Source organism: Phascolarctos cinereus, unplaced genomic scaffold, assembly GCF_003287225.1.
Source record: "Phascolarctos cinereus isolate Bilbo 61053 unplaced genomic scaffold, phaCin_HiC Scaffold_2;HRSCAF=192, whole genome shotgun sequence".
Lineage (NCBI taxonomy): Eukaryota > Metazoa > Chordata > Mammalia > Diprotodontia > Phascolarctidae > Phascolarctos > Phascolarctos cinereus.
The window spans coordinates 145,019,854-145,045,338 of record NW_027555625.1 but is presented as its reverse complement, the minus strand read 5'-3'; the positions used below and the strand labels follow the sequence as shown (position 1 = coordinate 145,045,338).

At 38.7% G+C, this 25,485-nt stretch overlaps 1 protein-coding gene across 1 annotated transcript in view; it reads left to right on the top strand.

Annotated features, from left to right (window-relative positions):
* Positions 1 to 3,880: 3,880 nt before the first annotated feature.
* EXTL3 (exostosin like glycosyltransferase 3) overlaps positions 3,881 to 25,485 on the top strand; it is a 144,242-nt gene continuing 122,637 nt past the window's right edge. Inside the window, exon 1 of the mRNA XM_020988794.2 lies at positions 3,881 to 3,982. The gene's annotated coding sequence lies outside the window, so the exon portion shown is untranslated. The remainder of the gene's footprint in view (positions 3,983 to 25,485) is intronic.

Sequence of the window (25,485 nt, the reverse complement as noted above, 5' to 3'; positions counted from 1 at the left end):
TTTTTCCTTTTTAGAGGGGGAGGGGGAGCGGGGACAGCCTAATGTAGCAATTTGTTTTGCATGACCATACGTATTGGTAACAGATTTTGTTTTTTCTTGCCTTTCCAATGGGTAGGACAGAAGAAGAGGGAAAGGGAGAATTCAGCATTGAAAATAAAATAAAGTTGAATTTTTAAAAATTTGCAAATTAAAAAAAAACCTGTTCCCATACACAATAGCCTTTGAACAAGCTGTCTCCCATGTCAGGAATGATCTTCCTCCTCATCTCCTGCAATCTTTAATTTCCTTACAAGTTCAGTTTGAGAGCTATCTCCTTCATGAATGATAAGAAAATAAGCTCTTAGATAGGACGAATGAGTTCATGTGTGTTAGGCCAGTAGTCTCCAAACATTTTCATTTGGAACCCCTATAAATAAAAAAAAGGTTTGACAGTGTACCCCCACGTGCATATATACTTATTTTTAAGTTATACAAACCTATTACTGAATTGATAACAGTGTAATTATAAAATTTTGACAAAGTAGGAATTAAAATGGGATGAGATAGAGATGAAGTAACATATGATTCCAAAGTCAATAAGCAGTCAGTAGATTTTACTGAGTAGGGCAGTGACACAGATATACACTTTAGGAAAATCACATTGTTAGCTACGTGAAGGGTAGATTGGAGAGAGGAGAGACGTGAGGCAAGGAAGACAATTAGGGAGCTAGAGCAATAGTCCAAATGAAAAGTGATGTGGACCTGAACTAGCTTGGTGGCTGCAGAAGTGGAGAGACAGACGTCAATGATGTGATTTCATGGAAACAGAACGAGATTTGGCAGCTGACTGGGGTAGGTAGGATGAGGGAGAATGAGGCAGCAAAAAGGACAAGATTGTGAACCTAGGTGGCTAGAAGTGTCGTGGTGCCGTCAATAGTAATCAGACAGTTTGGAAGAGGGCTGGGGGAAAGGAGGGAAAGAGAGGAAGGGAGAGATAACATAAATGAGCTGTGCAATGGAAATCACAACCCATCAATACCTGCTTATCCTGGGGTTCCCAAACCTTTTGGTCTTAAGACCCTTTTATACTCTTAAAAATTACCGAGGACTCCTCTCCAAAGAGTTTTTGTTTATTTTTGGTTATATCAATCAATATTTACCATATTAAAAATTAAAACGTCTTTATTATGAAACTAGTTTTGGCAGACTCCCTGAAAGGAGCATGGAGCTTGCTTTCTGAGGGGCTCCTGTGGAGCCGTAAGGTGATCTGATGATAGAGGCTGACTAAGGCATGAGGGGAAGAGAGAATGTGGAATTTCTCAGTGATACTTGCAAAAGTATGGTCCTGTGTGTCTGGGTTGAAGTTAGGTCATAACTGCCTTTAGGATGGAGTTCGGAGCTTTTCGCAGCAGAAGGAGAGGTTAAATGGGGGACTACTGAATTGGGGAGTATGATGAAATAGAGAGGTATGGGTTGTGTTGGAGGTGAGCCAATTGGCCCTCCTAGGGAATGTGAGATGTGAATCATGTTCCCATCATCTGAGAGGTTTATCACCCACCCCTGGAGGTCAGGTCATCACTTGGATCAATAGCCCACCCTGGTCCCTCAGTTTGGAGACCACTGCTCTAAGCAGCTCTTTAAGAACGTAAGGTACAGAGAAAAGTGATGACCCAAATTGGTAGAAGAAATTTCTTGATCTGGAAGCTCCCTACATCAGGGAAATCACAGGAGAAAAACAGCAATAACAATAACAAAAACAATACCATCATATTCCTATCCCTGTTGCTTAACACAAATCCTGACAATCAGTAAATCAGTTAAGCAACAAGCATTTATTAAGTGCCTAGACAGTACTGAACAGTGTTCTATGAGCCAGAGACACAAGTCTAATAAATGAAATAATTCTTACTTACAAAGCATTTACATTCTAATGGAAGAGACAACAAAGATATACATATATACGTATACACACACACACAAAGAATAAAGGAAGAGAATTTGTTGTTGTTTGGTGACGCATGTGGTATTTTCTTGGCAAAGATAGCCGAGTGGTATGCCATTTCCTTCTCCAGCTCATTTTACAGATAAGGAAACTGAAGCAAACAGGGTTAAATGACTTGCCCAGGGTCACACAGCTAGGAAGTATCTGAGGCCAGATTTGAACTCAGGAAGATGAGTCTTCCTGATTTCATGCTTAGAGCTCTATCTATTGTGCCACCTAGTTGCCCTAAGAAAGAGAATAAATACAAAAATAGTTAAATATAGGGTAGTTTGAGAGGAAGAACACTTATCAGTTGGGGGATCAGGAAAGGCTTTATGTAGAGGGTGGCACATGGGTATATATACACACATATATACATACACACACACAGAGACACACACACACACATACACATATATTATTCATATATACTTTTTTTCTGATACGGCCAATGTGTAAATTTGTTTTGTTTTAGTATAATGTTTGTAACACAGGTTTTGTTTTTCTTGCTTTCCTAAAGGGGAAAAGATGGGAGAGAGAGAGAATGCGGACTGGAAAATAATAAAAAATTGAATTTTAAAAAGTAGATACTTGAATTTTTCTATACAGAATGGTTCTATAGAGCAGGAGTGCATTCCAGGCATGAGGATCTGCCAATGCAAAGGTGCAAAGATGGGAAATGGAGTATCTGTAGGGTTTGAGGAGCAACGAGACAGTCCTTTTGCCTGGCATATAGTAAGTGCTTAAAATAACTGGCAGACGGTATTGGTTGAGGGACTTCCCAATTTTTAGTGCTCTACCTTCCCTACCCCAAATTACCTTGTATCTTCTATTTGAGTTTACTTGTCTGTATAAATGTCGCTTCCCTCCATAGCATGGGAACTCCTTGTGAGTAGGAATCATTTCATTTATGATTGTACTTGTATCCTCAGTGCCTATAGCACAGTGTTTTTCACATAGTAAGTGATTAATAAATGCTTGTTGAATTTAATTTGTTTCTCTTTTCTTTTTTTTGACTCAAATTTATTTCATTTTTGAAAATTTTTTATCTTTTTATTTCACACCAATTCTCTCCCAGTATGCTGCCTGTCCCGTTGAACCTTCATAACAAAGAAAAAAAGTTTTAAAAAAAGTTTTAAAAGATTTTTTAAAATCTCTCAAAGAAGTAACCTATCTGATAGTATATGCAGCATTCCACAACCATAGCCCTCCTGTACCTCTCTCTCAGGAAGAAGGAAAGTAGATAAAGAGGTGGAAGGAAACATAAAAGGGACATCAAGGTGGTGCAGTGCCCGGCCTCCTGGAGTCAGAAAGACTCATGTATCCGAGTTCAAATCTGGCCTCAGACACTCATTCACTAGCTGTGTGACCTTGGGCAAGTCACTTAACCCTGTTTGCCTCAGTTTCCTCATCTGTAAAATGAGTTGCAGAAGTAAATGGCAAATTACTTCAATTTCTTTGCCAAGAAAACCTCAAATGGGTTCACAAAGTCGGAGGCAATTGGAAAACGACTGTTGTTTCTCTTTTCTAATCGCTAACAAAATAGCAACTGTCAAAGCTTCAGGTTTATTTTCTCCTTGGGAGCCTGAAGAACAGAATCAGTTTACACCCAACCCAAACCCCAGCAGCCATAATTTGTCTGATTCTTTTCCTTCTCTAACACCTCTGCATTTTTCTCCAAACCTCTTTCCAAACTTGCTTGGTCCCACTTTGGACTTGCCTTCCCTGCCCACCAGGGGTCAGGGTTTCTTCACTTTGGCTTAGTTTAGGGGTTCAAGTTTCCCATCATGCACCCTGGCTCTGGTTCTGAACCTCCGCACCTCTGGATTTACTGATGCTGCCTCTGCTTCTGCTGCTGCTGGGGGTAAGAGCTAAGGGTTAGCCTATGGGGGCGCGGCCGGGGAGAGGCTGGCGAAGACGCCGCAGCTGCCTCCTGTGCTGCCTGGACATGCAGCCTCCTCGGGGTTCTAGACCCCTTTCTTGCCACCAGTGGACACCTTCCACACCTGGTCCTCTGACAAGGTAAGAGGGTTTTGCAGGTTTCTCCCTCCCTGGGCAGAGATGTATGATCCCTGTTTTCAGGCTGGTGACATTCAGGTATGGCTTCTTCCCTCTCCAAGATGCTCCTGATTTGACTCTGGAGAGTATAATCAAATACTCCTTGCTTTTTCTTTCTCTGGGGTTTTTGCTTCTGTTCTGGATCTCTGGATATCCCTTCTTCTCTCTTTACCTCCCTCTTTCCTTCCCAGTCCATCCCTGGTCTAGAAGAAGCAGAATCATTTCTAGTTCTTTGCTTCTCTCCCCACATAGTTGGTCCAGCTATTTGTTTAACTTGGGGTGAGGGAGATCAAAGGGATGGGGTACACAAAGAGGGAGGCACCCTTCAAAATGATTAAGTATGAGAGAAATTTTGAAAAATGGTTGTCTGTTGAGAGCTTTCCCGTAGTAACCATCCTGGCACAAAGTTCTCTGTCTCACACATGCACGGGATCCAGTTTTTCTCACTTCCGTACTTTCCACCCCTCATCCCACCCAAGAAGACAAAAAAAAAAATCTGGACCAGGCATGATTTCTGCTAAGCTGATGTGTTTGCCCAGGTCTTAGGAAATATGTAAGAATATTCCATTTGGCTAGGAATGCCACTTTGGTAGCCTCCCAATAGCAATATGCCTGGAAAGTACTTGACACTATGTTCCCATATACTTCACAGTATTCTTGATCTGGAATCTCCAGGCACAATATTTTCTAAAAAGTAAAGTTTGGCAGAAGGGGAGTCAGGGAAGTTGGAGAACAGGTGAGAGGCAGTATGGTATAATGAAAAGAGATTGGAACTTCAAGTCAGAAAAGCTGGGGAGAAGAGTGGCTGGGCTCTTGATTCTCTCTGACATCAGGTGAATCCCTTAACTTCTCTGAGGCTCAACTGCCTCCTTTACAAAAATGTGCGTCATAGTACTTAGACAACCTGTACGATGGTGCTGAAAGCAACATGATGTAGGCAAAATTCTTTGTAGTTTCCCAATTAATAGCTCTCAGCTATTGTTGTTACCTATCTGTCCTCCCTAGGCTCAGTCAAGTTGACTTTCATTGGAGGAGCATAAGAAAAGTGTCACACAATAAGAAAATCACCCTGGAGTTAATCAGAAATGGATGGTAGTTATTTGAATGGGGAAAAGAAAGCCATTGAAGATCATATTGATAGCTAGAATTTATATATTTGTCATTATTATATATCATTAAGATGTATATTATCTCTTTAATTTGTATTTTTATGTATTTTAATTCTCTTTAATGTTTACAACATGTATTTATTATATATATAAAATAAATATATTTTTTTATTTATTTTAATTATCTCTTTAATGTTTACAAAGTGTTTTTCACATGTTATCTCACTTGATACAACAACCCTGTGAGCTAGGTACTGTTATTTCCATTTTAAAATTGAGGAAAATGAGGCAGCTAGATGGCTCAGTGCATAGAGCACTGGGCCTGGAGTCAGGAAGACCTGATTTCAAATATGGCCTCTGACATTTACTTGCTGTGTGACCCTGGGCAAATCATTTAACTTCTCCCTTAATCCTCTGGAGAAGGAAATGGCAAACTACTCCAGTATCTTTTCCAAGAAAACTCCATGGACAGGTCCACAGAGTCTTGAAGAGTCAGACATGACTGAATGACTGAACAACAACAAAAACTGAGGCTGTAAGGGACTTGCCCAAGCTCATACAGCTAGTAAGAGGCTAAGGCAGAATTGGAACTCAGGTCTTCCTGATTCCATTTCCAGCACTCTATCTACTATACTATCCTAATGCTATATAGGTACCATGACAGAGTCTTACCAGCATAGGAGGTATCCTTTAATGCAAGTTATGAAGCTACTCTAAAATCTAAAGTATGAATAGGTTTAATGAGTGAAGCTTAGTGGAAAATACATTTTAAAATAATTGATATAGTTACTTTGTAGACTGAAGGTTTTATTTTATTTGAGGTTTTATTTGGGGCACTTATTGGTATTATCCAACTTAAAGTTATTATCCAACTTAGATAACAGTCTTGCTTTTAACTTTCAATGGATATAATGAATAGGGGTCAGTTGAAAGTTCCCTCTTTCCTTCTTAATTTTATTCCCCCAAGTACTTACATCTAAAAGGCCTTTAAACCCAAATGCTTAATTACTTCCTCAAATCTAAGCAAGAAATAAATCATTGCCACAAAGAAAAGAAAAAGCTCAACATGGTACCTATGCCTGGTAGGTGAGGCTGTGCTACTTGTCATGGCATAGAATGGGGAAACAAGGAAGGCTTCTGACCAGCAGCTGAGATAAAGAAGCTAGATCAATTTCTTGTTGTTGAGTCATTTTCAGTCCTGTCCGAATCTTTGTGACCCCATTTGGGGTTTTCTTGGCAAAGATACTGGAGTGGTTTGTTATGTCCTTCTCCAGCTCATTTTACAAATGAGGTAAGTGAATTACCCAAGGTTGTACAGTTGGTATCTGAGGCCAAGTGACTTGCTCAGGATCACAGAGCTAGTAGGTGCCTGAGGTCAAATCTGAACTCAGGTCTTTCTGATTCCAGCCCTGGCATTCTATCCACTATACCACCTAGCCACCAGATAAGTTTCTAGTCAGGTGTTATGACATCTTAGATTCATTCCATCTCTAAATCCTACGATCTTAAGTTGAAATCTCAAATCAGTCATACTCATATTCAAGGATAGGCAACAAAATCCATTCCAAAGACAAATAGAAATAATGTTTAGATTATACCTGCCACTCCCTCTACCCAGTAGTAGTGTAGGTAGATGAAAAATTAATTATGCTGGCTATTCAATAATTCATCATCAAAATTTTGTTAACTTACCTCTTTCTGCCCTTCCAGAACTCCCTGGGGAATTTTGTTATAATTCATATGTCAAATGTGGCTTATTAACTTAATAACAACAGCAATAATAATTAGCACATATGAAGCACTCCCTAAGTTTTACAAAGTGCCTCCTTTATGACATATATGGAGATCTCCTATGTGAAATTATTCCCATTTGATCCTTGAAACCACACTATGTGAGGTTGGTGCTATTATTAGCTTTATTTTACAGATAAGGAAACTGATATTACAAATGAAACTTTACCCACTCTGCCACTTGACTGCCTTAACAAATACAAAGGATAGAATTTGTTCTTGTTCCTTAACCTTTCTTTTCTTCCTTGTCTCCTTGAGCCCTGTCCAATTCTCTCTTACTTGTTACTAGTCGTATCTTCTTGCTTTTTTTTTTAACTGGATTTTTTCCACTTGGGAAACAGGTGTTTATGGGGTTTGCCTCTTTTCTTCTCTTCCCATCATCCTCTGCTCAGTTCATTGTCCGTCTTTGCAGCTGAAAGTACTATAATGCAATCAAAAAGCCTTGGAGTGAGAATTGAATGGGCTTAAATGCTGAGTAGCTAGTCACAGCCTCTTAGGTTAAGTATGTAAGTCACTTAATCCTACAGAGACTCAGTCTCCTCTTCTAGTAAAATATGGATAATATACCTATCTCAAAGCGTTTAGAAAAGTGCTTTGTAAACCCTAAAGGCCGATGTAAACAGGAGTTATTTCCTGTCAAAGCACTTCGTAAATAAGTTATTACAACTTAACCAAGGCCCTCGGGCAGTGTGCTATTCCAGAGATGGCTTGGCAGCACATCTTGGAAGGAAACAGATAGTTGGCATTGGAGAGAAAGTTAGAAGATTTTATTTAGGATGTATGTGAATTGTGAATGTGCTAGATCTTCGGGAACTAAGCTCCAGGCAAATTCTAAACCCCTAAATTTCAAATGATGGTTTGTTGGAAAATGAGGCAGACAAAAATGGGAAATTTGGTTAGGGTTTTTTCCCACCATAGTTTGGAGAGGATAGAGAATCCTTTGGGGGTTTTTTTTGTTTGCTTTGCTGAGGCAATCAGGGTTAAGTGACTTGCCCAAAGTCAAACAGCTGCTAAGTATCAAGTGTCTGAGGGCAGATTGAATTGAGCCCAGATGAACTCAGGTCCTCCTGACTCCAAGACTGGAACTGTAACCACTGCACCACCTACCTGCCCCAGAATCCTTCCTAGCACTGGTGGCTGTTTGTTAATCCGGTAGAGATCTCCTTTTCTCCTTTGGATAAACAAAACCAGAAGTAGTTTTCTAGGCCTGAGCCTTTCTTTCACATCTTCCTTAGGCTGGTCCGATGTTCTACAAGATCTCTGCTCTGGCTTTTTGAGCTCCTTTCAGCTTTGCTGTTGTTTGGTTGTATCCTACTCTTCATGACCCCACCTGAGGTTTTCTTGGCAAAGATACTGAAGTGGATGGTCATTTCCTTCTCAGGCTCATTTTACAGATGAGGAAACTGAGGCAGAGTTAAATGACTTGCCCAGGGTTGCACAGCTAGTGTCTGAGGCTAGATTTGAACTCATGAAGATGAATATTCATGACTCCAGGCCTGGCACTCCTGTCTACTGCTGCACCAAATCAATCAGGTTTAGAATTTGTTAAATACCTGCTATGGGCATTGCCTGAGGCACTTAACTTCCTTCTGGCTTCTTTTATGGAGTAGTTAGGATCTTCTGCAGCAGGCAAGCATAGCAGATAGGGCACTAGACTTGGAGTCAGGCCAAGATCTCACTACCTCAGACACCCTGAACAAATGATTTAACCTTTCTCAGACTCAATTTTCCTAAGCTGTAAAATTGGGGTAAAACTTATCGTACCACCTCACAGAGTTGTCAGGATCTAATGAAGTAATATGTTTTGCACTAAATTTTAAAACTCTATATTTTTATGGAGGAGGGAGCACGTCAAGACCTGTGATTTCAGTGTTGTGGGGACTTCCCATAATGAAAACTCCTTCCACCAATGCAAATAGTCAGTTTCTTTGCAACACAATCTTAGAGAGATGTCTGGGGCCCTATTAATTGAAATCATTTGTCCATAGTCATTATAGTCTGTGTCAAAGGCAGGATTTGAACTCATTTTCCTGACTGCAGGGTTAATCTACCATATCAGACAGCCTTGAATTGTTATGTATTATACAGTTATCATCATCATCATAATTAATAATTGGTGGAAAGGAATAGAATAAGCATTCATATAGTGCCCTATTATGTGCCAGTCATGGTGTTAAGTGTGCTTGACAAATATTATCACATTTCACCCTCACAACAACCCTGCTGAAGCCAGTATTTGGCATTAGCCATGTCTTAATTATCTAAATCTCAGATTTTTGCCAGATGATATGATCAATGAGCTCCTGCATTTTAGATCTGGTATAAAGGGCAACTAGGTGGCACACAGTGGATAGAGTGATGGGCCTGGAGTCAGGAATACACATCTTCTGAGTTTAAATCTGGCCCCAGAAGCTTACTAGCTATGCCACCTTGGGCAAGCCACTTAACCCTGTTTGCCTCAGTTTCTTCATCTGTAAAATGAGCTGGAGAAGGAAATGGCAAACCATTACAGTATCTTTGCCAAGAAAACCCCAAACTGGGGCCATGAGGAGTTGGACACTACTGGCAAATGACTAAAGAGGTGTAAAATGGATAATTTCAATTATATTAAATTGAAAACTTTTTGTGCAAATAAAACAAATATAGCCAAGATTAGGAGGAAAACAGAAAACTGGGGAAAATTTATATAGACAGTTTATCAGCTAAAGGTCTCATATCTAAAATATAAAGAACTTTGTCAAATCTATAAGAATATGACATTCCTCCCCAACTCGTAAATGGTCAAAGAGTATGAACAGACAGTTCCTCAATAAAGAAATCAAAACAATTTATAGTCATATAGAAATGCTCTAAATCATTATTGACTAGAGAAATGCAGATTAAAACAATCTTGAAATACCATTTTACACCTATCAGATTGGCTAAAATGATTGAAGGGGAAAGTGATAAATGTTGGAGAGGATGTGGATAAATTGGGACAATAATTCACTGCTGGTGGAATTGTGAACTGATGCAACCATTTTGTGGAGCAATCTGGAGTTATGCCCAAAGAGTCATTAGACTACTTATACCTTTGACCCAGTAGTGCCACTACTTGGTCTATTTCCAAAAGATAATTAGGGGAAAAGGAAAAGAACTTGTCTGGTCTAAAATGTTTACAGCAGCTCTCTTTGTGGTGGCAAAGAATCGGAAATTACAGGGATGTCTGATTGGGGAATGGCTGAACAAGTTGTGGTATATGATTGTGATGGAATACTACTGTGCTGTAAGAAATGATGAGCTCAATGATTTTAGAAAAACATGGAATGACTTGCATGAAATAATGAAGAGTAAAATGAACAGAACCAAGAAGACATTGTATATGATAACAGCAACATTGTTTTAAGAATGACTTTGATTGAATAAGTTATTTTGTCTATTAAAAATACCCAAATCAACTATGAAGGACATATGGAGAAAGATGCTATCTGCATCCAGAGAAAGAACTGATAAATAGAAGTATGTATAGAATAATTTTATATATACATGTATATATAGATATAGATATACCTGTTTATGTCTAATGGTAGCCATCTCTAGGGTGGGGAGGAGGGGAAGGGAATGGGGAAAAAAGGAAACTTATATGATTTTGTTGTATGCTTGAAAAGAATACCAAGTTGTGCATAGTAGATTTGCAGTTTCATGTCCAGTCATCTTTTTTATTGTACTATGTTACGGAAATGCTTGTTTTATTCCATAAATTAAAAATAAAATTTAAAAAAAATTACTAAACAACAACACAACAAGCTAAAGCATGGCGTTATAGAAAGAAAGAGTCTTGCCTGTTTAGGGTGGGCTTGTATTGTACCCTCATGAGGTCACTTTAGGTGAAGTCTGGCATGGTCCTTCAGTGTCATGGACCCAGAAACTCAGTTTACAATTTATTCCTCCATCCAGAGATTCTGTGGAACTGATTTACACCAAACAAACTCCAAGAGACTGACTTAAAAATTGGAATGCTAGTTAATCAATTTACAATGCAACATATTGCAGACAATCATGTGTCCCTTTTCTGGTACTAGGGTAGCTGGGAAACTGAATTATTAGTCAGAACATGGCCTGGTGAGCAGGGAATCAGACTAAAGGGAGTGGGATTTTTTTGTTTGTAAGCTCCTTGAGGGCAGGGGCTTGGATGTTTTTTATATCTGTGTAAACACTGCACTCCCGTACAATATTTCTTATCTATTAACAATATTGGAATTTCTAAGATTATAGTTTATTTTACCTTGTTTTTCATCGTTGTGTTATTTTCAGTTATGTCTGACTCTTTGTGACCCCATTTGGAGTTTTCCTGCCAAAGATACTAGAGTGGTTTTCCATTCCCTTGTCCAGTTCATTTGACAGATGAGGAGGCTGAAATAAATAGGATTAAGTGACTTGCCCAAGGTCACATAGTTAGTAAGTGTCTGAGGTCAGATTTGAAGTTGGGAAGATGAGTCTACCTGACTCCAGGCCTGGCACACTGTCCACTAAACCACCTAGCTGCCTTTATCTTACTTCAATTATGTTTTAAATTGCTTTAGATATAGAAATATTGTCAGCAACACATTTATAAACCATCCCTTAGAGTTAAGCTCTTAGCTCTTCCATCCTCTTTGGATTTTTATTAGCTTTAGTTTCAATTGTGCAACATTTGTTGTTACACAATTTCAGTTCTGTAACAGTTCACTGTGTAACATTTCTATCCTTCATTAATTTGGAAGTAAAAATAGTTTGGAGCCAGTACAGGCAACATGTTTTTCACCATTTGAAAAGAAAATAGATATTTTCCTAATGCAAAACACAGATTTTAACCTTTTCTTCATTTAAAAAAAATTAACCCTTTTTTTAAAGAAAAAAAGTGTAACATGGTATTTTTCTAAGCTTCTTAGCAGTAATATTTTAATACTTAAGTGCTGATTATAATACTGCCTGCCTTGATTATGTTACAAGGTGTTTTTTTTTAAACAAGGTTTCTGTTTCAGTTTTTCTTTCTTTGATAGAAGGGTGAAAGAAAAAATAGATTTTTGTTAATTGAAAAATTAACATTAAAATTTAAATTAAATTTGAAAAATAATACTGTTTGCAATACAGTTAGTAATAAAAAAAAGTAAAAACATATCAAGGCAAATTTTTACCCATTATATTTGCAATAGTTGTGGTCCTTCTCTTCCTAGTGTTGCTAGGCAGGCCAAAGTTTGCCTAGATTCTCTCAGCTTAGAGTAGCACCATGCTTGAATACCACTTATCAGCAACACTGCTTCAGGAGAATAGATTGTCTAGTCTCCACACTGTCACTGAGCTTGTGACCATCACTTTGCCAGTGGGAAACTGGAAATACCTTTCCCCTTGACCATCACCCTTACATCTTCTGCTGCTGATCAGTTTCTCAAGCATATATCATTCATCCATTGTAGGAATCACTCTTCCAATTCACTAATGCTCAAATAAGGAGCTGTATCAGCATTTTTAGAAAGCACTTTTGCCTCTTAGCTTTGTTGCCTACACTTTGAGATGAGGCCTGCAGTGGGAATCCTATTTTTTTCCAGGAATGTTGTGTTTATGGCGTATTTCCAATGGAGGATAGGTATATGAAAAGCCAAGAATATTATAGGCCTTCTATGATCAGAAGTATGCTACTCACTAGGGCAGCCACATGGTGGAATGGATAGGCCACTGGGCCTGGAGTCACAAAGACCTGAGTTCAAATATGACCTCATATATTTATTAGCTGTGTGACCCTGGGCAAGTCACTTAACTCTATTTGCCTTGGTTTCCTCATCTGTAAAATGAGCTAAAGAAGGAAATGGCAAATCACTGTAGTATCTTTACCAAGAAAACAACAAAATGGGTCATGAAGAGTTAAACAGGACTGAAAAAAAAATAACTGAATGGTTCTTAAACCATCACTCATTGTCCTCTTTCCCATGTTAGTTGTTTTGAATAATAGATACTTTATGCTACTTTTTCAGTCTTTTAACTTTGTTCTAATTATTTCTTGTTGTATCATTGAATCACTGGGTTGTTTTTTTTTTTGTATCATTCTATTGCCCACTACTTGAATAAGGTTTTCTTAATTTTCTAAATTGTTTATTCTCCTTTAGGTTTTTTCATCAAGAGCTCTGATTTAATGTTTTAATCTCTGGTTTCATATCTTCCATCCATTCTTGGAGTTCTTGCAGCCAATCCATTCTTTTTTTTTTTTCTCTGAGCACTTCGGTACTTGCAAGTGCTTTACATATGTTAATGCTTTTGGTCCTCACAACAATCTGGCAGTTATGTGCTGGTATTATCTCTATTTTACAAATGAGGAAACTGAGGCTGAGAGTGGTTAAGCGATATGCTTATGGCCATACAGTTAGTAAGTGTCTGAACTAGGATTTGAACTCATCTTCCTAAACTCCCAGTCCTGTACTCTATCCACTGCACCCCTTAGCTGCCCACTAGGCTGCTGATCTAACTGTACTTATTATGCCACTACTTTCACCTTCTAGATTTAGCTCTTGGGTTTATCTTAATTCATAATTTTTTTATATTGAATCAAGAGATTTCTTCTGTTGACTCATGTCTTCAGCTTCATTTTTCAGATTTGGATTTAAAACAAAACCAAACCAGGGCCATTCTCTGCCACCTCCCTCACTTTGAAATGAGGGAGCTAATCTGAAGTGTTATCCCTGCTGCCAAATGGATGCTGCCTTCTTGTCCTATAACAGCTATTGCATCTGTATGGAATGGATGGATCTCTCCCTATATTCTTCTGCAACTCTATTCTGGGACTCTGCCTTCACTCTTGCCTTCTGCTTCTGTCTCTGGATGGTCCAATGTGTTCACTGACTCCTTATATAGTCACATGCTTGTCCCCTGGTCAAGTCCTGACAGAAATAGAAGAGGCCAACTCATATATTGCTGGCTTTGGGCTTCTTGAAGGACTTCCTCTGGGCTTCTCAGTCATAGCTACTTCACCAGGCCTGGACTCAAGATCTCATTGGCTTCAGGCCCTGTTCAGTGAAGATTTTGCTGTCATCAAGTTTCCCTGAATGGCTACTGACCAGAATGCTTTCAGGCTTCTTTCTGTATTTTTGTGTAATCCTGGACTGGAAGGAGGAGCTTACACATGTTTATTCTTGAATCTTTGCTTCATCTGTCACTCTTATTCATTTTTGTTCTGGTGACCTTTAAGTGAATTTGGCTGGGCTGGAATCTTTACTGGTACTTTCCCCTTTCCTCCACTCACAGAACCACCACCCTCATTCAGGGCCTCATCATCCTTCACTTGAACTGTTGCAAGAGACTCCCAGCTGGTCTTTCTGCCTCTAAGCTGTACATTCTCCAGTCTCTAATCCTCCAAGTCATCCTCCATATGACTTCCCAATGGATAGTCTTAGAGTATAAGTCTGACAAAATCATTCTCCTGCTAAGAATACTTACTCGCTATGTGGCCTTGTGCAAATCACTTAACCCTATTTGCTTCAGTTTCTTCATCTATCAAATGAGGTGGAGAGGGAAATGACAAAACATTCCAGTATCTTTGCCAAGAAAACCTCAAATGGGATCACAAAGAGTCAGACACAACTGAAAAAAAAATGACTCAATGCTAGCTGTGTGACCTTGGACAAGTCATTTAACTTCTGTCTGCCTCAGTTTCCTCATTTGTAAAAATTAGGATAAGAAAAGTCTCTACATCAAAGGGTTTGTTGTGAGAACCAAATGAGATGGTATTTGTAAAATGCTTAGCACAGTGCCTGGCACATTGTAGGTACTTAATAAATGCTTATTTCCTTCCATCCAGTGTTATCCCCTATAGGAAACCTTTCCTTCCCCTTGGTTGATAGTATTCAACTCCCTTCCCTGCCCCCAAGAAATTACTTTGTATTTAATTTGAATATATTTCACATATACTTATCTTGGCACATGTTCTCCCTCCCATAAAATATAAGCTCCTTGAGGACAGAGATTGTTTCATTTTTGTCTTTGTAAGTTCAGTGTGCCTAGCTCAGTGCTTGACACATAGGTAATCAATATATGCTTGTTGAGTTGTATTGAGCATCAGTTTTCTTGTGATAAAGCCAGAAGGCAAAGAGAAGTTACAGGTAGATGGATCTTGGCTCACAGCCAACACATACTGTGATACACTGTGACTTCAAATTAAAGACTAACACAGGAGAGTATGCTGAAAAATATATCAGAAAGCTTGACTTGGGTTTGAGAAACAAGATGTCAAAGACTTTTCTACTCAGAAGAGTATACCCAGATCACTCATAAACCTCATGCCTATCTTTCCTGAATGCTTTGCTCCAGAAGAGAGTTAGAAGGCCAAGATGGTGGTCACTAAATCTCTCTCTCTCTCTCTCTCTCTCTCTCTCTCTCTCTCTCTCTCTCTCTCTCTCTCTCTCTCTCACACACACACACACACACACACACACACACCTCTAAATTGACTATATCTTAACAGAGACTAAATAGTAACTCATATGGGAAGAATTTCAGATCATTGGTTTGTGTGCAGTCAAAACATTTACTAGTTAAAGGTAGGAATCAAAATCAGTATTACACTCAAAAAAGGCTTATGATTAAAGGCTGACACTGAACACTTAGCTTAAACTTCAGTCTGACTTGTTCAAATGAGCTATTGATGCCAAAAATTGGGAAATGGAGAAAGGAAGTGATATTAAACTTTATTATTGCCAGTTTCTGCAGAAGTTTAAGTAGTGCCAAACAGGGGCCACAAAGGGACCCCTGAGAGGAGAGATCCCAAGATTGGGCTTTCAGAGCTCAACAGATGGTAGCAAATGGGGCTCTGATAGATTTCCTGCAGAAGTACATAGCAGAGGCAAACATCTGCATGTGCTTGACCCAAGAGAGTAGTTCATTGTCAAGGTTCCTGCTCATGAACCTCCGATCCTGCATGGAGGAGTGGGGAATTATAAATGTTATGGGTGCATGATGTGGAATCTGTCTAATCAAAGACAAGAGCATTCTAGTCAGAAAGGAGCAGTACTTCTTGGGTAATCCTCAATCTGAGAGTTCCCAAGTTTAAGAGTTATGGGATTGGACTCCCACTGAAGGAGTCAAATTCAAATAGCTATAGGAGCCATTAAACAGTACCTAAAGATCCCCGCAATGTCATATTGACTTAGAAAACCACATGTTAACATTACCTATGTTCTATTTCATTTTTATTCATTCTGTTATGTATTTCCCAATTATATCTTAATCTGGAACCGGTGCATGTTGTGGCCAAGGTAGCATGTTGGACACCTCTGCCATTGAAGAAGAAGGGAATTTCTTCTTTTTATTTTTTTATTTTTTTTGGCTAGGCAATGGGGTTAAGTGACTTGCCCAGGGTCACACAGCTAGTAAGTGTTGTATGTCTGAGGCCGCATTTAAACTCAGGTCCTCCTGAATCCAAGGCCAGTGCTCTATCCACTGTGCCACCTAGCTGCCCCTTTTTTAAAGAATTTATTATTATTATTATTATTATTATTATTATTATTATTACTACTTTTTTAGGCAATTGGGGTTAAGTGACTTGCCCAGGGTCGCACAGCTAGTAAGTGTCAAGTGTTAGGTCTGAGTGTAGATTTGAACTCAGGTCTTCCTGACTTCAAGGCCGGTGCTCTATCCACTGCGCCACCTAGCTGCCCCGGAATTTCTTAATACAATATGCTCCACAGGGTATGAAGAAAATTATCCGTATCTTTTCTGTGCAATGCTCTGCTGAGAGAGCAAAGTCAATTTAAGGACTAGTCATATGGCAAAATCATTGAGTATCCCTGTACCTATAATGATGAATTGAGTGCTTTATTTCTTTTGAGAACCCAAACTAGCAAAATGGCCCAAAAAAACTCCTTTATTGGATGGAAGAGGCATTGGAGTCCAAGTGGGCAAGTGTAGCCTGGGAAATAGTATATTTGGGTTTGGGTATGGGTTCCCAAGGTAGTTCACAGAGCTAGTAAACATCTGCATAGAGAAATAGCATAAGAGAATAATTCAGGGGTGGGGAACCTATGGCCTCAAAGCCACATGTGGCCCTTGATTAAATCCAAACTTCATGTTCAAGAGCTGCACTTGAGGACCTAGAAGGCCACATGTGGCCTCGAGGCTGCTGTGAAGTTTGGATTCAGTTGAAGGGCTGCACTTGAGGACCTTGAGGTTGCAGGTTCCCCACCCCTGGACTAGTTAATAGGACAATATAGCTTAAAGAGTGTATATATGAGGGGGAGAGAGATATGCCCATAAAAATGCACATCTGGGGACATTTGCATAGTAAACAGTGCCATAGCAAAACAAAACAAAACAACAACCACTTGATTTGGAGTCAGCCGACTTAAGTACTGGCTCTATCACTTACAAGCTATAAGAGGCTAATACTATGGCTTAGCTAATATTTAACCACCCTGAGCCTCAATTTTCTTATCTCCTAGATGAAGATGATAATACTTGTTCTATGAACCTCAAAAGTTTGTAATAAGTATCAGATGAGACAATAAGTATAGAATCTTTGTGGAGGAAGCACTGCTATATAAACCTCAGCTATGCACATGATGTGTGTCTGTGTACATACATATATACACACATACATACATATACATATATCAAATTTATGTTGCTCTATTGTTCTTTATATGACCTAGTATGGGATGGGGAAGAGGTACCTTAGTATAGAGTTTTAATTCTGGAATCAAAGGACTTGGGTGCAAACCTACCTGCAGCACACTCTAACTGTATGACATTGGGCAAATCCCTTAACCTCTCTTGGACTCAGTTTGTTCATCTGTGAAATGAGAGGATTGGACTAGATGGCTTGTAAGTTACCTTCTAGCTCTAAATTTATTATCCAGTGATATGAGTAGAAAACAATTCACCTGAAATAGACTGAAGACTTTGAGTGGTCTGCAAATTCACTATGAGTCATCAGTGTGGTAGCAGCCAGAAAAAGGTCTTCTCTTTATGACTCTACCTAGTTGTTAAGATAAATAGAGCATTTACTAAGTGTTTACTCTGCTAAGCCCAAGGAATACAAATATATATAAATAAGGCAGTTTCTGCCTTCAAGGAACTTATGTCATAATGAGGGAAGACAACACATAAAGGGTACCAAAAGCTAGGAGAGGAGGGTAACGCCAGTACTTAGCACATAGTAGGCACTTAATAAATGCTTGTTTAATTAATGAATGAGTAGTTCTATAGGTGCATAGTAAAGAGTAGCCAGGAAGTTATTGTTGTTGTTGTTGTTGTTCTTCTTCTTCTTCTTCTTCTTCTTCTTCTTCTTCTTCTTCTCCTTCTTCTTCTCCTCCTCCTCTTCCTCCTCCTCCTTCTCTTCCTCCTCCCCCTCCTCCTCCTCTCCTTCCTTCTCCTCCTCCTCCTCCTCCTTCTCTGCCTTCTCATGCTCCTCCTCCCTCCCTTCTCTCTCTCTCTCTCTCTCTCTCTCTCTCTCTCTCTCTCTCTCTCTCTCTCTCTCTCTCTCTCTCTCTCTTTGTATTCCCAATGCCCAGCACATTGCCTGGCAAATAGTAGGTGCTTAATAAATTCTTCTCACTGATTTGAACTGAACTGAAGAAAAAGGCCAAAGAAGATCAGGAACAACCTTAGCTGGCAAATACTTGAGACAGCAGACAAGGGCACTACCAGTTTAAAATGAAAATTCACTTTTAAACGTTTTGGGAAAAGATGGCAGAAAATCATATCATCTTTTTAAAAACTGAAGAGCACTGAGAGTGAAAAATAAGCCTCTAAAAATAATCCACTTCATTCTAAGAGCATTCATGGGTGGAACTGGCAGGAAGACATCAATGTACAACAATTTATTTAACCATTATTTAACAATTTATGTAGCCATTCCTCTTTTGTTGTGTATTTAGGTGCCCCCCCTTTTGGAAATTATATATAATGCTGCCATAAAAGCCTTTGCACAGATAACTCTTTTTGTGTTTTCATAACACTGTCAATCTATATTCACAACAATAGTTTTTTTTGGCTAACAGTCATGATCATTTAGGAAGTACTTTGTACCGCCAGATTGACGCTCTAAGAGGACCTATGATGAAGCAGGATACCCACTTCCTAATAGACAAGTGATAGGTTCAAGGCACAAAAAAAGACATGACTTTGGGGGCAAGGCTCCTACATGGATTTATTATGTTCGACTATGCTTGTTACAAGACACTTACTAGCTAGCTGTGTGACCCAGGTCTAGTCACTTAGCCCCGTTTGCCTCAGTTTTGTCATCTGTAAAATGAGCTGGAGAAGGAAATGGCAAACCACTCCAGTATCTTTGCCAAGAAAACCCCAAATGGGGTTGCGAAGAGTTGATCGTAACTGAAATGACCAAACAACACTTTGTTAATAAGGGTTTTTTCCTCTTTACTTCTTTTAATTTTTTTTATTGTGGAGGGGAGAGGTTAGCAATAGCAAAGAGAGATTGGGGGAGAGAAGAGGAGGGTAATAGGGAGAAGGAAAGAAAGAGCCATTGAAACACTTTTTTAAATGTACAGAAGGGAACAGAAAGAAGTTCAAAAGGAAGCACAAACAAGAAGGACAGTTTGGGAAATAATGAATGGAATTACTAGATGGCTTTTTTTAAAAAAAAGCAGAGAATATGAAGTGGAGATTCATGATTTTATATAGAATCCTCTTTTCTGTTCTGAGATATATACGTGTATATATACATATGTGTGAATGGAAATGCTTTTTTGTTGTTGTTGTTGTCTTAAGTTCAGAATTTAAAATAATTAAAGCAAAAAAGATTCTGCAGGGTTACAGTACTATTTTCTTTCTTTTCTTTTTTGTGAGGCAATTGGGGTTAAGTGACTTGCCCAGGGTCACACAGCTAGTAAGTGTTAAATGTCTGAGGCTGGATTTGAACTCAGGTCTTCCTGACTCCAAGGCCAGAGCTCTATCCACTGAACCACCTAGCTGCCCCTACAGTCCTATTTTCAACCTTAGCATTGAGTTTCCCTGCTTTTAGTGGCTTTTGCCCATTGGTTGGGACTAAGATTCAACCTCAAAAGTTCGTTTATTGCATCTCTCTTATTGTTAATGAGGTTGAACATTTTTTTCATGTGATTATTAGTAATTAATTTCTCTTTTGAAAACTGTTCATATCTTTGACCATTTGTCCATTGTGCACTTGGAATTACCACTGTGACTTTTTTTTTATAGTTCCTTATGTGTTTTATTTTACTTTTTATAATTAATTTTTTTTCTCCTGTGTTTTAGATGTTAAGGTCTTATCTATCAGAATTGAGCATCCAGTCTTTGCAAACAGTTCTTTACAGCAAACTGGATCTTTTTAGCCCCACATTTGACTGAGAGGTGCAAAAAATACAAAAGCCTGCTATTTTTTATTATAAAAACACATTTGTCTCAGTAAAGCTAAACAGCTTTTTAAGTTTCTCTTGCATATGTTAAGCTTATGCAAAATTTCCAGATGCATGCAAACATAGATAACTTTGCTCAACTACCCTCTAATTAATATCAAATGAAGAATAAGGCAACGCTTACCAAAGATATTTGTAACTGACATGGAAGATGTCCTTGCACAGGAAGAGCAATTACCTCTAGATGGTGAAGTCTTCTCTATCTTCCTACTTTCAGATTTATTCATTTATTTATTTATTGCTAATTATATCAAGGCCCAGCATATTATAGGACCTGTTCGATGAAATCATTATCATTCAAGCGATTAGTCTAACAATTCAAATAGGATAAACTAAACGGAGAAAAATTATCTGTTGTTTAGATTAATAATAGTCCGCTGCTGTAAGTAAAAAAAAATTTTGAGCACTTACTCATGACATGTGCATATTGGCTTATTTAGTGATGTATGTTATTATGGATGAAAAATCCATTTTATGCCTAAGTCCGCCAGAAATAATTTTATGAAGTTAAAACTAATTCTAAGCATCTTCTACTTAAAGGAAGAATTCCAAAAGGAAGAAATTCATCTCGCATTTACAAATCTCCAACATGGGCTCCTTTGGAGTTACACTTTCTAGCATTCTCAAAAAGTATACACAATTAGATAGAACATAGTTACAGAGCCCAGGTGATAGTTCATCAACAATGATGCTTCATGAAACAAAGTAATAAAAACTTAACTTTTAGCACACTCTAAAGAATCATTTTCCTGATAATGAGTTATTAAATGATTATGAAGGGCCTACTATGTTCCAAGAGCCGCTGGGTAGCTCAATGGAGAAAGTGCCAGGCCTGGAGTCAGAATGACTCATCTCTCTGTGTTCAAATCTGGCCTCAGACATTTACTAATCTATGTGACTCTGGGCAAGGCATTTAACCCTGTTTGCCTCAGTTCCACATCTGTAAAATGAGCTGGAGAAGGAAATGGCAACCATTCCAGTATCTTTGCTGGAGAAAACCCCAAATGGGGTCAAGAAGAGTTAGAAACAACTGAAATGACGACAACACTATGTTCTAGGCACTGCGCTAAGGTCAGAGGATACAAAACAAGACAGAAGACAGACCCTGCTCTCAAGGAATTCAGTCTAATGTGGTAGACAAAAGCTACACACAGGATAAATACACTCACACACACACACAGGCTTCTTAAATAATTCAATCTCTTTGACCATTCTCTTTAAAATTCTTCTTTTCCCAGGTCAAAGGTGAATTTAGGAAATACTTCCACTAATTGAAGTTACTTCTTCCTTTTGATCATTACCCTAATCCAGTCTAAGCTTGGGGATAGAGTGAGAGGAGAAACTGCTCCCAACTGGATTAGTTAAATGATTTGGAGCATTGTTAAATACTGTTTACTTGGGTTACATCATTATGTTATAAAAGGGCCTGTTTACATTCTTGGATGATCTATGGGGGTTAGGGGCCTTTTAGTTTGATATCTTTTTATAAATTCCTTCCATATCTTGGCTATCAAACCTTCATCAGAGAAATTTGCTACAAAGCTTTTTTTTCTGTTGTTGAAGAAATACTGATATTGTGTTCTGGGTTTTAAGCATGTCTGCCAAAACATTTTTTAAATCAATTTAACATTATTCTATATCCAAGCATTTCTAGCTTAGAGAAATGTGCAAACTGGCACAGTCCCCCATATGTTCAGACAATTCCCTTTATACCTAGGCAGTTTGAGATAAAATAGAAATCTTGAACTAGGAAACAGTCATAATACATTAAAATGCAGTTTGGGTTAACATCCCCTCCCCCCCAGCAATTATCACTTAATCTACAAACTACTTAAACTTTCACTTACTTCCTGACTCCTCTTATCAAGGATTGAAAGGGCTCCTTCTCTGAGATCAGTATTTTGATTCTGGAATGGAAAAGAGGACCCTACCTTTTGGTGGGTCACCAAAGAACTAACCTAAGGTCACTAAATCACTTTTGGGGGTAGGGAAGTCTATGATCTTAATCAGATGAGTTGGTTTTTTCCCTTAATCCTTTTTTTCTTGACTTTTCATACCTTTTCCTAAAGGGAAAAGTCTGAAAGGGGTTCTAGAGTAGAGAAATACTTATTTCTTAATGATTTCCAGTTGAACCAAAAATGGAGTTTTAAATATGCTTCCACACTGATAAACACATTTACTTCTAATTCTAACTTTATTGTTTTTGCTATGACCTATGAGTGTCTTATTTCATTCTAGTGTCCAGCACAGTGTATTAGGAACTGACCAAGAATCAAGCTTAACCTAGAACACCTGGTAACAAAGACTTGTTAGGGGGGAATGGGGTTGGGAGTGAGAGGTAGAGTGTGGGAAATAGTTCAAAATAACCAAGGAACAATCAAATAATGTGGTATTAAATACCCCACTGTCCCCTACCTCTAAAAAGGGAGGAAGTTACCTTTTTTCTTCTCTGGGGCCAAATGTCTTGGTCATTACAGTTACGAAGCAACAGTGCATTTCATATAATAAATACTTGCTCAATAAATGTTGACTATATAAAGAGTGATGAAGAAACATAATCTCTCTGAGATTGAAACAAAGGGAAAATGAGATATTTGGAGAAAGACTAAGAGACAGATTTTCATGAAGTGATATCCCTATCCGGTGGTCTTTTACAATTTTTCAAAAGTTATTTTAAAAATGCTACAGAAGTCTTTGAAACTTTTTTAAAAAACTTCATAACTTCTAGATATTAATCTCATTTCTTGGTACATTCAATTTGATTTATCTAAGACGTATTCTCTTCCTGATTCTAAGAGGATATTGAGTGCTCTTATAAATTGAAAACAATGCAAAATAAAATATTTTAAGGATAAATCAAGGAAGGGAGGAGTAGATGACTAGCTAGTATTGCAATTGACCACTAGATTTTGTTCTAGGTCTCCTAGCAGCTGAGGCAGAAAGGGAAATGTATTAGATTCCATAGTTTTTTATTTTCTGATGAAGAAAAGCATATACATTCTGACAGAGACCTTATTTTCATTTCCCTCCCTAGAAGAACAGGAAATGTCTCCACTTATTTTAAGTAGAAGGTTGATAATAATAATGATAATGATGATAATAACATTATGTCAGCCTGGAGCCAACTCTTGATTATAATGAGAGTTTTCCTGGAGATGATGCTGCCACTCTATTCAGTTATCCCAATGGCTTCTGGACAGATGAGACGAGCAACTTCCAAGTAACCAACAGTCATTCAACAAAAATCTGTTGGAAGGGGAAGGGAAGGGAATAAGCATTTATATAGTGCCTACTGTGTACCAGGAATTGTGCTAAAGAGCTTTTACAAATATTATTTCATTTGTTTTTCCCCCTGGGTAATTTAATCCTTTTATTAATAAGGCCAGCAGGTTATTAATAAAAGAATGGTCATTTGGCTCTCTCTCTCAGAGCAAAGATCCTAATGGCAGTGGGGTCACAGTTTATATGCCCTTTGAAGAGAAATTGTTCCCAGGAGGTGCCTATTCAACTCTGATTGGTTAATCAAAAAGGACGTAGGCTTTCTTGAGGTACTGACTTAGGTCACTCAGATCTTGGTCAAAAAGACATGAATTTCCATATTACTTGTCTTGATAATAAGGAGAATCACCATTTTTCTCTGGACATGTCTGAGCAAATACAATGAGCAGTAATATGCACATTAGCCCAAACCTAGAATTTATTTTCCTGTCTGATTAGATCTTGGCCTGGCTAAATCTCCAAAAGAGATTTTCCACACTGGTTGATTTCTGGATGAGGAAGTAGAAAAGGGGAAAAACCTTGGACCTAATACAATAGTTACTAAATATAAGAGAGAAATATGTATTTCTCACATTTCCAGATTTGATTCTTATTGAGAGACAAAGTCTCCTCAATGAATCACTAACTGATATTACAAATGTTTCATCAAGAGTTCTTAACTATGGGGCTTATGATGGATAACATCTCATTTGGTTTTTTACAACTCTGCAAGGTAGGTGCTGTTATTATGCCCATGTTACAGTTGCAGGAACTGAGGCAAACAAAAGTTAAGTGACTTGCCCAGCTAGTGTCTGAAGCTGCATTTGAACTCAGGTCTTCCTCACTCCAGACTCAGTGCAGTCTGCACTACCTAGCTTCCACCTGTTGTATGCTTACTATGTGCTAGGTATTGTACTAATTACTGGGAATATAAAGAAAGGCAAAGCAAAGTTCCTGCCCTCAAGGAGCTCACATTCAAACAAAGGGAACAACATATACTTATGTACACCATATAGTAGCTGGGGGGACTGGGAAAAGTTTGCAGCAGAAGGTGAGATTTGAGCCGAATCTTGAAGGAAACCAGGAAAAAGGACACAGTGGGATCTTTTTTCAGGGATGAGAGACAATCAATGCAAAGGCACATAGAGCAGAAATGGAATATCATGTATGTACAAGGGGCAGCAAGTTGTCCAGCGTAACTCTATCATACGGTTGTGGAAGGGAGTCAAGTAGGAGAATGCAATGGTAAGAAGGGCCTGGGTGGTGAAGAACTTTAAAGAACGAATGGAACTTTGTACGTGTTCCTGGAGGGGATATGGTACCGCTGGAGTTTGTTGAATGGGGAAATAATATGGGCAGAAAACACTTCAAAAAAATCTCTTTGGCAGTTAATGGAGAACAGCTTGGAGAGGGAAGAGACAAGGCAGGGAGACCAATTAGAAGGGTATCATACTTGCCCGAGCAAGAAATGACAAGTACTGAACTAGGGTGAGCAAAGAGAAGGAAGCACGTACAAGGTGGAAACCACAGCATCTGGCGCTAAATTAGATGTCTGGGGTGAGTGACTGTGAGGAGTCAGAGTATGACACTGAGGTTGTAGGCCTGGCTGATGGGAAGAGTCATGCCTTTGACAATATTAGGGAAAGCTGGGAAGGGGGGAGTGTTTGGAGAGAAAGGAGAATGAGTTCTGGTTTGGACATTTTGAGTCTGAGAAGCCTCCAGGAAGGAACAAAAACTCTCATATTCTCTGATACGTTGGCTAACTGTGTGAGGAGACAGCCTAGTGCTGCCTAGCTGCTTTCTATTGTATCACACAGCACCATGCATAGGCTCTGTGCTCTGACTCTCTGCAGTCAAAGTCAGGGCCCAGTCTAATCACCATCAGCCTGTAATAGGCTAGAAATTATGCTGT